Genomic DNA, 14,598 nt, shown 5'->3' on the forward strand with positions numbered 1-14,598 from the left:
CTGTGCGTAGCTGGCCCATACAGAGGTGAATGAAGACCATTGCCCCTCTGCATCCCGTCTGGGGCTTCTGCCTGTGCTATCCTCAAGCAGCCCTTGAGCTCTGTGCTCCCGCTTTTGTATCTTTGCAGAAATGATTTTACACTTGAGAGTGCTAAGGAGACTGAAATACAGCTGTGCAGGAACCAGATTTTTCATTTCAAAATTTTTTGTATTCCAGAATGGAATGATGGCCCCCAAACACTGAAATTTCCCACAAACCAAAATTCCAGAAAAATTTCATTTTGGGTTGATCAAACTGTTTCATTTCAGCAAAATCAAAACATTCTGTTCTGATTCTGACTTTTTAATTTTATTGTATAATATTAAACAACTGAAATGAAAAGTCATTTCAATACAGAAAGTTCTGTTCTAAGAAGGTCTAAACAGACCTTATCAAAATGGTCTCTATAAGTTTTTTTTTCAAACGAAGTTTTGTCCAAGATGGACATTTTTCTAGGAAACATTTCATTTTTGAAAAATTGGTACTTTCTAATGGAAAAATGGTCCACTGCAAAATTTCCAAGAAGCTCTAGCATGTACTGAGCTGCTACTTCAGATCAGTTTTAGAAGCTAAAGCTCACAGGTCAAAATGTGCTCTAAAATCTACAGAATCACCAGAGGAGTTAACTGAATTATTATGACAGTGGTAACTCTACTGATAATACTGATAATAACTCTACTGATGTCAGCAGAGTTTTGGTGGTTTCACACTGGCTTGACAGCCGCATTTGGCCACTTTGAATAGATGTTTCAAATATGCAGTCCTTCCACACACCTGCACTGGGACAGATCACAACCTAGCCCTCTGAATTGTCCCATCCCCCCCCCCCCGTCTCCTTTCTAAGATTTACATTTGTAATTGTTCACTGTTTTGTGTATGAAATAAATCAGATTAGTGCTCTGCACTAAACTTTTAATAGGTAAACAGGGAATGGCAGGTGATATTTTATGTGCCTGTTCCTTGCTGTGCACCTAGATCTTCCAAACTAGCCCTTTTGCTTTAATGGGATTTTGACCAAACTTTCACCCCCACTCGCTCTTCAGTAGCCATCTACAGGAGGAATACTTACTCGCTGCTTAGTATTTCAGGTTGGAGGCATAATTGGCTGCCGGGGAGAGTAATCAATAGGAAGCACTGCTTAATAAGCAAATATTTCTTTGTAGTACAGATGAGTGACAGTGCAGCTCTGTAAATAGCCATTATGAGTGAATGGGACTGAAATAAGTGGATAGTGCGGCATCGGGAGTCGCTGCATGCAGATATACCTTCCTTCCAGCCACTTGTCAGTGTCCTCGTTTTAAACAATAATTATCCAAATTCAGGCTTGCTGGGGCTGCCTAGATGAAGATCCGTTTTTCAAATTACTATATTTTTACACCTTTTGTCTTAAATGGCACACATCCTTGTGATATGAGAAATCTGATGAATGCAACATTATCACAGCTTTTAGTCATTAGGAGGCAAATCCTACTTCTTCCACTGGATGCTGTGGGTGCTCAGCACTGCTGAAAATCAAGCCATTTATCAAGCCATCCAGCACTGGGACTCCACATAGGAATGACTATGCAAATTGCAAATTGCAAATCATTTGCAAATTGGATACTATTAATTTAGGCTTAAATAGAGACTGGGAGTGGCTAAGTCATTATGCAAGGTAGCCTGTTTCCTCTTGTTTTTTCCTACCCCCCCCCCCAGATGTTCTGGTTTAACTTGGATTTAAACCTGGAGAATGGTCAGTTTAGATGAGCTATTACCAGCAGGAGAGTGAGTTTGTGTGTGTATGGGGGTGGGGGGGATGTGAGAAAACCTTGATCTATGCAGGAAATAGCCCGACTTGATTATGTAAAGAGTTGTCACTTTGGATGGGCTAGCACCAGCAGGAGAGTGAATTTGTGTGGGGGGGTGGAGGGTGAGAAAACCTGGATTTGTGCTGGAAATGGCCCACCTGTTGATCACTTTAGATAAGCTATTACCAGCAGGACAGTGGGGTGGGAGGAGGTATTGTTTCATGATTTCTGTGTGTATATAAAGTCTGCTGCAGTTTCCACGGTAAACATCTGATGAAGTGAGCTGTAGCTCACGAAAGCTCATGCTCAAATAAATTGGTTAGTCTCTAAGGTGCCACAAGTCCTCCTTTTCTTTTTGCGAATACAGACTAACACGGCTGTTCCTCTGAAACCTGTCATTATGCAAGGCACTGCATTTAGCCGTATGGAGTGGAAATCTATCAACTGCATGAAGAAACTTGTACAGATACAGACAGACATCATCTTCCTTTCCAAATGCAAACAGATGGACATCGTACCAAAAGGACTGAAGGTCAAAAATCCATTACAATCTACATACCACACAGACTATGCTGACAGCTTGTGCCTCACGCTCTCAAAGAAACTGCGGAATCACCTGATCAAGATCCTCTACAGCAAACAGGGAAAGATTAAGAATGAGCTCTCAAAAATGGATACTCTCATAAAGAACCAACCTTCCACACAAACTTCCTCGTGGCTGGATTTTACTAAAACTAGACAAGCCATTTACAACGCACACTTTGCTTCTCTACAAAAGAAAAAAGACACTAAACTTTCTAAACTACTACATGCTACAAGGGGCCACAGCAATGGTTCCCTCACCCCACCTAGCAATATTGTTAACCTATCCAACTATACTCTCAGCCCAGCAGAAGCAGCTGTTCTATCTCGGGGACTCTCCTTCTGCCCCTCCACCCCCACGAACATGATACAGTTCTGTGGTGACCTAGAATCCTATTTTCGACGTCTCCGTCTCAAGGAATATTTCCAAAATACCTCTGAACAACATACTAATCCACAGAGGTCTCCCTGCCAACACTACAGAAAGAGGGATTCTAGATGGACTCCTCCTGAAGGTCGAAACAGCAGACTGGACTTCTACATAGAGTGCTTCCGCCGACGTGCACGGGCTGAAATTGTGGAAAAGCAGCATCACTTGCCCCATAACCTCAGCCATGCGGAACGCAATGCCATCCACAGCCTCAGAAACAACTCTGACATCATAATCAAAAAGGCTGACAAAGGAGGTGCTGTTGTCATCATGAATAGGTCGGAATATGAACAAGAGGCTGCTCGGCAGCTCTCCAACACGAGTTTCTACAAGCCATTACCCTATGATCCCACTGAGAGTTACCAAAAGCAACTACAGCATTTGCTCAAGAAACTTCCTGAAAAAGCACAAGATCAAATCCGCACAGACACACCCCTGGAACCCCGACCTGGGATATTCTATCTACTACCCAAGATCCATAAACCTGGAAATCCTGGGCGCCCCATCATCTCAGGCATTGGCACCCTGACAGCAGGATTGTCTGGCTATGTAGACTCCCTCCTCAGGCCCTACGCTACCAGCACTCCCAGCTACCTTCGAGACACCACTGACTTCCTGAGGAAACTTCAATCCATCGGTGATCTTCCTGATAACACCATCCTGGCTACTATGGATGTAGAAGCCCTCTACACCAACATTCCACACAAAGATGGACTACAAGCCGTCAAGAACACTATCCCCGATAATGTCACGGCTAACCTGGTGGCTGAACTTTGTGACTTTGTCCTTACCCATAACTATTTCACATTTGGGGACAATGTATACCTTCAGATCAGCGGCACTGCTATGGGTACCCGCATGGCCCCACAGTATGCCAACATTTTTATGGCTGATTTAGAACAACGCTTCCTCAGCTCTCGTCCCCTAAAGCCCCTACTCTACTTGCGCTATATTGATGACATCTTCATCATCTGGACCCATGGAAAAGAAGCCCTTGAGGAATTCCACCATGATTTCAACAATTTCCATCCCACCACCAACCTCAGCCTGGTCCAGTCCACACAAGAGATCCACTTCCTGGACACTACAGTGCTAATAAACAATGGCCACATAAACACCACCCTATACCGTAAACCTACTGACCGCTATTCCTACCTGCATGCCTCCAGCTTTCACCCTGACCACACCACACGATCCATCGTCTACAGCCAAGCTCTGCGATACAACCGCATTTGCTCCAACCCCTCAGACAGAGACAAACACCTACAAGATCTCTGTCAAGCTTTCTTACAACTACAATACCCACCTGCAGAAGTAAAGAAACAGATTGATAGAGCCAGAAGAGTTCCCAGAAGTTACCTACTACAGGACAGGCCTAACAAAGAAAATAACAGAACACCACTAGCCGTCACCTTCAGCCCCCAACTAAAACCCCTCCAACGCATTATTAAGGATCTACAACCTATCCTAAAGGATGACCCAACACTCTCACAAGTCTTGGGAGACAGGCCAGTCCTTGCCTACAGACAGCCCCGCAACCTGAAGCAAATACTCACCAACAACCACATACCACACAACAGAACCACTAACCCAGGAACTTATCCTTGCAACAAAGCCCGTTGCCAATTGTGCCCACATATCTATTCAGGGGACACCATCACAGGGCCTAATAACATCAGCCACACTATCAGAGGCTCGTTCACCTGCACATCCACCAATGTGATCTATGCCATCATGTGCCAGCAATGCCCCTCTGCCATGTACATTGGTCAAACTGGACAGTCTCTACGTAAAAGAATAAATGGACACAAATCAGATGTCAAGAATTATAACATTCATAAACCAGTCGGAGAACACTTCAATCTCTCTGGTCACGCAATCACAGACATGAAGGTCGCTATCTTAAAACAAAAAAACTTCAAATCCAGACTCCAGCGAGAAACTGCTGAATTGGAATTCATTTGCAAATTGGATACTATTAATTTAGGCTTAAATAGAGACTGGGAGTGGCTAAGTCATTATGCAAGGTAGCCTGTTTCCTCTTGTTTTTTCCTACCCCCCCCCCCAGATGTTCTGGTTTAACTTGGATTTAAACCTGGAGAATGGTCAGTTTAGATGAGCTATTACCAGCAGGAGAGTGAGTTTGTGTGTGTATGGGGGTGGGGGGGATGTGAGAAAACCTTGATCTATGCAGGAAATAGCCCGACTTGATTATGTAAAGAGTTGTCACTTTGGATGGGCTAGCACCAGCAGGAGAGTGAATTTGTGTGGGGGGGTGGAGGGTGAGAAAACCTGGATTTGTGCTGGAAATGGCCCACCTGTTGATCACTTTAGATAAGCTATTACCAGCAGGACAGTGGGGTGGGAGGAGGTATTGTTTCATGATTTCTGTGTGTATATAAAGTCTGCTGCAGTTTCCACGGTAAACATCTGATGAAGTGAGCTGTAGCTCACGAAAGCTCATGCTCAAATAAATTGGTTAGTCTCTAAGGTGCCACAAGTCCTCCTTTTCTTTTTGCGAATACAGACTAACACGGCTGTTCCTCTGAAACCTATCTGAGTTACCAGATCCCAGTGCAGAATCAGGGGGAAGATCACACTTCCATCTATAAAAATAATGTTGATACGATAAGATTCCTTCAAATAAGAACACAATTACTAGTGAAGTATAACAAAAAATTATTAAAAACTCCGAAGGAAAACTAGAGCAACAACGTATCAGTCATTATTGCCTTACACTGAATTTTATTGGGCATATGCTGGGGAACGAACCACAAACCCCAGTCCCTCCCCCTCTCTAGGTGAAATGGAACCACACCATTTCCATCATCAGAGCCATCTGCACCCATTGAGGAAGGCCCAGGATTTACTTCATAATGACTAGACGTCTTAATAAGGTTTGTGTTTGTTGAATTATTTGTGCATTTAAATAAAGGTAGCAAAATCTCATCAATGTGAAAGTTAATCTCTAAATGCAGTCCCAGGAGAGAGAGGTACCTAACTTAACCTTTGAAAATGTTGCCCTTAATTTACGTTTTATAGATATTTTCCATCATGTAATGTGAATATGCATCGTGTAACACATTTTCTGAATTATTTGTTTTCTTCAATAAAATCTGAACAGTAGAACCCCCTATTTTACAAACTAATTGGGGACTGTGTATCATCCTAACTGAATGCAACAGGAGGACCTTTGCGAGGAAGCAGGCCAGATGTAGCCCCTTGTAATTTAAAAGGCTGAGTCTTTAATACTGATGCTATCCACCCAGTTTCATTTCCCCATCACTATAGACATTCACACACTCTTTAGTCATTTTTGTATTTGCCCAGTCCAATAATAATAATAATAATACTAAGCACGCATGTTCAAAGAATTATACAAACAATAACTTGAAAGAATGTAGAAGAGACTGAAAAGTGTTAAGGAAATGGCCTACCTGGTCTTTAGGGAGTGGAAAGTGTGTGAAGAAAGCATGTTGTTTCTTTTCATCTGAGGCTCTTGTGCTAAATAAAAGCTGAAGCTGTTTATCACTTCCTTGGAAACAGGGCATGACTACATGAAAAAGAGGATAGAAATGCAAAAGGAAAGCCAGGCTTCATCACACAGATAGCAGTTCCCATTGCCTTACTATCTCAGGGCCCAATATTGCAGATTCTTATTCAGGTGAGTAGTTTTTAGTGATGCTCATAGAAGCTGTCATAAATATAAAGGGAAGGGTAAACCCCTTTGAAATCCCTCCTGGCCAGGGGAAAGCTCCTCTCACCTGTAAAGGGTTAAGAAGCTAAAGGTAACCTCGCTGGCACCTGACCAAAATGACCAATAAGGAGACAAGATACTTTCAAAAGCTGGGAGGAGGGAGAGAAAAAAAAGGGTCTGTGTCTGTCTGTATGCTGGTTTCTTCCAGGGATAGACCAGGAATGGAGCCTTAGAACTTTTAGTAAGTAATCTAGCTAGGTATGTGTTAGATTATGATTTCTTTAAATGGCTGAGAAAAGAATTGTGCTGAATAGAATAACTATTTCTGTCTGTGTATCTTTTTTGTAACTTAAGGTTTTGCCTAGAGGGGTTCTCTATGTTTTTGAATCTAATTACCCTGTAAGATATCTACCATCCTGATTTTACAGGGGGGATTTCTTTATTTCTATTTACTTCTATTTTTTATTAAAAGTCTTCTTGTAAAACACTGAATGCTTTTTCATTGTTCTCAGATCCAAGGGTTTGGGTCTGTGGTCACCTATGCAAATTGGTGAGGCTTTTTATCCAACATTTCCCAGGAAAGGGGGGGTGCAAGTGTTGGGAGGATTGTTCATTGTTCTTAAGATCCAAGGGTCTGGGTCTGTAGTCACCTAGGCAAATTGGTGAGGCTTTTTACCAAACCTTGTCCAGGAAGTGGGGTGCAGGGTTTTGGGAAGTATTTTGGGGGGAAGGACGCGTCCAAACAGCTCTTCCCCAGTAACCAGTATTAGTTTGGTGGTGGTAGCGGCCAGTCCAAGGACAACGGGTGGAATATTTTGTACCTTGGGGAAGTTTTGACCTAAGCTGGTAAAGATAAGCTTAGGAGGTTTTTCATGCAGGTCCCCACATCTGTACCCTAGAGTTCAGAGTGGGGGAGGAACCTTGACAGAAGCCTTCTTCAAATTCAAAGGGTCCAAAGGCATGAGGAAGGACTACCCACAGGAGGATGGGTTTTGTAGGATTGTAGTGCTACTTTTTCCTTCTTTTTATATCATCTTAATGTGTCCTAGTTCTTGGTGCATTTTAGAGTAGCAATAAATGTCATATTGTATTATACAAAGACTGTCACACTAATAGCGCCAGGGAAAATTATTGCCTACCAAACCAAAGACAGGACCAGACTTTATGTTCAGAAGTGTGGATCATTCTTCCGTCCTCATTTTTACTATTACATTTAAAGGGCCAAATGTACACTCATCATTGAGACTTTATCCTGAATCTTTGCTATAGTACCATCCGGCAACCACTGTGATATGGTATAAACCCCACACTGGGGCAGAAGGGGATAAGGAGCAGTTCTCAGGTGACTCCACCCTGCCACACCTGCAGAGCAAGCTCCAGCTGGAGGAGAAGTTTCAAAAGGCGCCAGACAGCTCGGAAGGGGAGATGGGCTGGCTGGCTGGGCTGCTGAGGGGAGGCTGGGCTGGGCTGGAGCTGTGGTTGGGTGAAGCCTTGGCTGACAGGCTAGGCGGAATGAGATGGAAGAGATAACAAATGAAACAGAAGCCAGGTTAGACAATGAGCGTAGGGAAAGCACTGAGGAAGACTGGATGGAAACAAGGAAAGAGAAAAGGGCAGATTCTCTGAAACCAGAAGAAGAGCCAATAAAAAGGAAGGCAGGAAAGGGAAATGGGGAAAGTTACATACTAGTAAAATCCCAAGGCAAGGACATAAAGATAGGAAATATCAACCCCCTGAGGATTGAAGAGTGTGTTAAAATAGAGCTGGAGATATAGTAAGAGCTAAGGACTGGCAGAGACTTGTTATAGGAATGTAAAAACAAAGAACCAGTAGGGAAGCTCCTTAAGACAAAAGTGGTAGGTAAAATAAAAATAAGTTGTCAGCTACACAAGTTCCTCACAGAAACAAGAGGGGTAGTGTATGGTTTGCCAACTGAAATGTCAGCAGAGGAAATAAAGCCCCGCCCAAGCTCCGCCCCCGGGACCCTCCTGCTTCCCCCCCATGGCAGGGCTGGAGCTAAGGGGGCCCACCCGGCACTCCGGGGCTGGGGGCCGGGCAGCCCTCCTGCCCAGCGCTCCAGAGCAAGGGGCGCTGGGGCCACATTGCCAGACACTGGGGGCTGCGCCATGCACCTGGCACTCTGGAGCTGGGGCGCTCAGGTGGCCCAGGGCTGGGGCAGATAGGCTGGCAGCCGCGGTGAAGAGGGTCTGAGCTCTGGTGGGGGCAGGGCTCGGGAAGAAGGGGCGAGGCTGGGGGCTAGCCTCCCAGAGCCAGAGATTCACATGCTGCCCATGAACATTGGGTATGTCTGCACAGCAGACACCTGCGGCTGGCCTGTGCCAGCTGACTTGGGCTTGTAGGGCTCGGGCTGCTGGGCTGTTTCATTGCTGTGTAGCCTTCTGCACTCAGGAGTGTCCCAGAGCTCAGACTCCAGCCTATCTTGCAGCCCAAGGAAAAGAGCACAAAAAAGCATGAGAACCAAAGAATTCATTATAGTAACCTTCCTGGACATGGAAAAAGCCTGCAGTGTGTTATGGAGAAAAGGACTACTTCATAAAGTGGCCTCCATGGGCATTATAGGAAAAATGTACAGCTGGATAAGGGAATGTTTAGGCAGAAGAACTCTACAAGTCCAAATAGGGAAAAGCTTTTTCCAGTGCATATTCAGTTGCAAATGGAATTCCACGAGGGAATGTAATTAGCCCAACGCTCATTAACATCATGATAAATTATCTCCCTATAGAGATGATTAGAAGAATAGGGGTCACATTATTTGCTAATGTCTGTGCCATATGGACCAAAAGGCAAAACCTTGAAAGTGACTCCAAAAGACCCAGTGATGCACTTAAGAAAAATGCAGAATGGGGAAACGGGGGTGGAGGGGTGGCTTCAGATTCTCCACAGACAAAATTAAGGGAATTATCTTCACAGCAAGGAAAATCCAAAAAGATGTAAAGTTTTATCTATATGACCAACACTGGAAAACCATTCCCCTGAGAGAGACATGGAATTATATAATAAAATAAATAAAAGAGGAACAATAAATATACACGATATAGCAAATCAATATATTTGTGATAAGTGGGGACACTATGGCCAGATTTATACAGTTGGCTCAAAAGAGGAAGGAACAGGAAACGTGGGAGCAGGATTGTCTGGCTATGTAGACTCCCTCCTCAGGCCCTACGCTACCAGCACTCCCAGCTACCTTCGAGACACCACTGACTTCCTGAGGAAACTACAATCCATCGGTGATCTTCCTGATAACACCATCCTGGCCACTATGGATGTAGAAGCCCTCTACACCAACATTCCACACAAAGATGGACTACAAGCCGTCAAGAACACTATCCCCGATAATGTCACGGCTAACCTGGTGGCTGAACTTTGTGACTTTGTCCTTACCCATAACTACTTCACATTTGGGGACAATGTATACCTTCAGATCAGCGGCACTGCTATGGGTACCCGCATGGCCCCACAGTATGCCAACATTTTTATGGCTGATTTAGAACAACGCTTCCTCAGCTCTCGTCCCCTAAAGCCCCTACTCTACTTGCGCTATATTGATGACATCTTCATCATCTGGACCCATGGAAAAGAAGCCCTTGAGGAATTCCACCATGATTTCAACAATTTCCATCCCACCACCAACCTCAGCCTGGTCCAGTCCACACAAGAGATCCACTTCCTGGACACTACAGTGCTAATAAACAATGGTCACATAAACACCACCCTATACCGGAAACCTACTGACCGCTATTCCTACCTGCATGCCTCCAGCTTTCACCCTGACCACACCACACGATCCATCGTCTACAGCCAAGCTCTGCGATACAACCGCATTTGCTCCAACCCCTCAGACAGAGACAAACACCTACAAGATCTCTGTCAAGCTTTCTTACAACTACAATACCCACCTGCAGAAGTAAAGAAACAGATTGATAGAGCCAGAAGAGTTCCCAGAAGTTACCTACTACAGGACAGGCCTAACAAAGAAAATAACAGAACGCCACTAGCCGTCACCTTCAGCCCCCAACTAAAACCCCTCCAACGCATTATTAAGGATCTACAACCTATCCTAAAGGATGACCCAACACTCTCACAAATCTTGGGAGACAGGCCAGTCCTTGCCTACAGACAGCCCCGCAACCTGAAGCAAATACTCACCAACAACCACATACCACACAACAGAACCACTAACCCAGGAACTTATCCTTGCAACAAAGCCCGTTGCCAACTGTGCCCACATATCTATTCAGGGGACACCATCACAGGGCCTAATAACATCAGCCACACTATCAGAGGCTCGTTCACCTGCACATCCACCAATGTGATATATGCCATCATGTGCCAGCAATGCCCCTCTGCCATGTACATTGGTCAAACTGGACAGTCTCTACGTAAAAGAATAAATGGACACAAATCAGATGTCAAGAATTATAACATTCATAAACCAGTCGGAGAACACTTCAATCTCTCTGGTCACGCGATCACAGACATGAAGGTCGCTATCTTAAAACAAAAAAACTTCAAATCCAGACTCCAGCGAGAAACTGCTGAATTGGAATTCATTTGCAAATTGGATACTATTAATTTAGGCTTAAATAGAGACTTGGAGTGGCTAAGTCATTATGCAAGGTAGCCTGTTTCCTCTTGTTTTTTCCTACCCCCCCCCCAGATGTTCTGGTTTAACTTGGATTTTAACTTGAAGAGTGGTCAGTTTGGATGAGCTATTACCAGCAGGAGAGTGAGTTTGTGTGTGTATGGGGGTGGGGGGGATGTGAGAACCTGGATTTATGCAGGAAATAGCCCAGCTTAATTGTCATGCACATTGTGTAAAGAGTTATCACTTTGGATGGGCTATCACCAGCAGGAGAGTGAATTTGTGTGGGGGGGTGGAGGGTGAGAAAACCTGGATTTGTGCTGGAAATCACTTTAGATAAGCTATTACCAGCAGGACAGTGGGGTGGGAATAGGTATTGTTTCATATTCTCTGTGTATATATAAAGCCTGCTGCAGTTTCCACGATATGCATCTGAAGAAGTGAGCTGTAGCTCACGAAAGCTTATGCTCTAATAAATTGGTTAGTCTCTAAGGTGCCACAAGTCCTCCTTTTCTTTTTGCGAATACAGACTAACACGGCTGTTACTCTGAATACTAACTTTGTATCCGTCTTTACAGCTGAACTAACAAGGATTATGCTAAATTGGGCTTTAGATGTGCAGCCACCTGCCATGACCATCCTGTCTGATTCCTTATCAGAGCCTCAGGCAATTTATAGTGGTAAGTCTGACAGCATGAATGATATTCTTAATAAAATATTACTGCTAACAACCAAACTGGTGCAAAGGGCTATAACCATAGTAATAGCATGGATCCTGGTGCATGTCGGGATAGCAGGCAATGAAATCGCAGACAAACAAACAAACATGCTATGAATCATGAACAAGTTGACCTACGAAACCCCTTAAGCAAACTGGAATTTAAACACCTTGTGGCACAGGGTGCCTGGGATAGCGCTCACTGAAAGTGTCAAGGTCAGGGCAGGCTGCAAAAGGGAGAGCAGATAACCACCAGTTTTGGGAGTAACACTGAAGCTAAAACAACAAGGAGTCCTTGTGGCACCTTAGAGACTAACAAATTTATTTGGGCATAAGCTTTTGTGGGCTAAAACCCACTTCATCAGATGCATAGAGTGGAAAATACAAGAGCAGGTATAAATACATGAAAAGATGTGAGATGCTTTACCAAGTGTGAGGTCAATCTAACGAGATAAATTGATTAACAGCAGGATACCAAAACAGAGAGTTGGTGGCGGAAAGCAAAATATATCAATGAGTGAAGATTGGCCTTCAGTAATTGAGAATTTAGAATAGGTTGTCCATTTAGAGAAAAAAAAACAGTCCACCAGGAAAGCATTTGAGTTGCTTTCCCAACTGCACTTCTCATCGGCACTCCAGCTCATCCCTCCTGGTATTGTCGATGTCCAGTGATGTGTTCTATGTAGATGTCCCTCGACCACCTGATGGCGTCCAACACCATGAGTTGCCGAATCAGCCGAGCGCAGTGTTGACCAATTCTGCATTCTCTCAGCACTCACTCGTTACTGGGGTCCCATGTGCCCAGGGCTCCAACGATCAGCGCATGAGTTTGGACTTCATAGCCCCTACCTCTCAGGGTGTTGGCCAGAGGGGTGTATTTCTCCAGCTTTTGAAATCAGGCATCGTGGAAAGCGGGGGTCCTGTTTTTGAAGTGCACTGTGACGTCCACCATGATGCTCTTTTTCCGGTCCTCACTGGTGATGACAGTTGGCTGTTGGTTCCAGGGATTGCGGAGTTCATGGCTACCTTCCCCAGAGGTGGCCGGATGGCTCTGACCAGGCAATCTTGGATGGCATTGTATTGCAGCTGCCAGGCTCTGGAATGGGGCTTGCAGCTCCACAGGATGTGAGGTAGTGTCTCGTTGACATAGCTGCACTTCCTGCATTGCTTGTCCTGATTCTAGTGGCAGACTGCTCCATTCAGTGGGATGCAGCTGAGCTGGGCCAAGTAGATGAACCTCCAGTCGGCAAATTGGGTGAAGTTGCCCCTGGAGAGGAAGTGGCTGCTGGCGTCCCACTTGCACATCACCTCGAAGGCCTTGTCCTGGTCCAGCTTCCGCTTCAGGTTTTCCATTATTGGCAGTGGATGGCATCTTTCAGGGTCCTCTCCAGCATGGTTCTGGCTCTCGGAGTGATAATGGTGCACTCTGTGTTATTCACCTGTGGCACCAGGACTCCCAGCTCCCTGGCGTTCCTCGAACCACGTCCGGCGGCAGCCAATACGTTTCTCCAGCCGTTGCGTAGCATTGCGAGCATGAGTCCAGAGTGAAGCAAAAAGTCTCCCCTGTCTCTTGCAAATTCACCTTCCAGTGAGCCACTCAGGTAGGTGGCAACATCTTGGTTGGAAGGGGTCCTGGCGATTCGCTTCTTGACAGCATCCTGCAGAGCACTCTGCGTGATGTCCCTCACCGTGGCATCCCTCACCGTGGCATCCAGGCACGTCAGAAGGTGGAGATTGTGAGTCATCATGGCAACATTGCACAGATCACCCATTCCAGGGATGTTGACACTGCCCTACCTGTGCGAGATGTACATCAGTTCATTGCTGGCCCTCTGGGAAAGAAACATCAACTTCTTCACCAGCTGCCAGACAGTGTTGTCTGTGGGGGTGGCGGAAGCCTGCAGCTCAGGCGGGGTTGTGGGGAGCGAAACGCCGAGTCCTGGCTGGAGCTGCAGGGGGTGGCAGCCCCCAGCCCAGATCCCTGAGCCCAGGCAGCAGCCGCGGAGGGGAGGGGCAGCAGCCCTGATCTCGGGCAAAAGCCACGGCATGGGGGCAGCCCTGAGCCTGGCAGGAGCTATGGTGCCTGGAGAGGCAGGGAGTGGCAGCCCTCAGCCCAGGTCCCTGAGCCCTGGCAGGAGTGCGGGGGGTGGGCATCCCTGAGTCAGGCAGGAGCTGTGGGGGCTGGAGCTGCAGTGGGTGGCAGCACCCAGCCCAGATCTCAGAGCCTGGGCAGGAACCCCGAACCCCAGCAGGAGCCGCTGTGGGTGGGCGGGAAGAGAAGCAGCAGCCTGGAGGTGGCTGTAGCCCCAACCCTGGGCGCCCCAAGCCCTGGCAAGAGCCTTAGGCGGTACACCCTCACTTCTGCACTGCCTGTGGAGGTGGGTCTGATTTCCCTCCAATAACAGCCATGTAGTGGAAGGACAAGTTCTGTCCCTCCTCAGCCCGGCTGATTTCAGGGAGATCAGATTTCACAGAAAAGGGCTTATTTCATGGTCCATGACATGTTTTTCATGGCCGTGAAATTGGTAGGGCCCTACTCATAAGGTTTATTTCCCTGGTTTCTTTCAATGGATTCACTATACAGTTGATGACCCTTCATGTGCCATCAAAAGGCTAGGCAGTGCTAATGCCAGTCTATCTGGGGGTGTCACCCAGATGCACAGCACAAGTTTGAAATCCAGATATACCATACATCTCTATAACTCATGATAGAAAGGTGATACAAACAAATAAACAAG

At 45.8% G+C, this 14,598-nt stretch overlaps 1 long non-coding RNA gene across 1 annotated transcript in view; it reads right to left on the bottom strand.

Moving 5' to 3' along the window:
* LOC140907779 (uncharacterized) overlaps window positions 1–6,330 on the bottom strand; it is a 238,375-nt gene extending 232,045 nt beyond the window's left edge. The window contains exon 1 of the long non-coding RNA XR_012157620.1: window positions 6,277–6,330. This is a non-coding gene — a long non-coding RNA (uncharacterized lncRNA). The remainder of the gene's footprint in view (window positions 1–6,276) is intronic.
* Window positions 6,331–14,598: the final 8,268 nt, after the last annotated feature.

The sequence above is a fragment of the Lepidochelys kempii genome, chromosome 2 (assembly GCF_965140265.1).
Source record: "Lepidochelys kempii isolate rLepKem1 chromosome 2, rLepKem1.hap2, whole genome shotgun sequence".
NCBI lineage: Eukaryota > Metazoa > Chordata > Testudines > Cheloniidae > Lepidochelys > Lepidochelys kempii.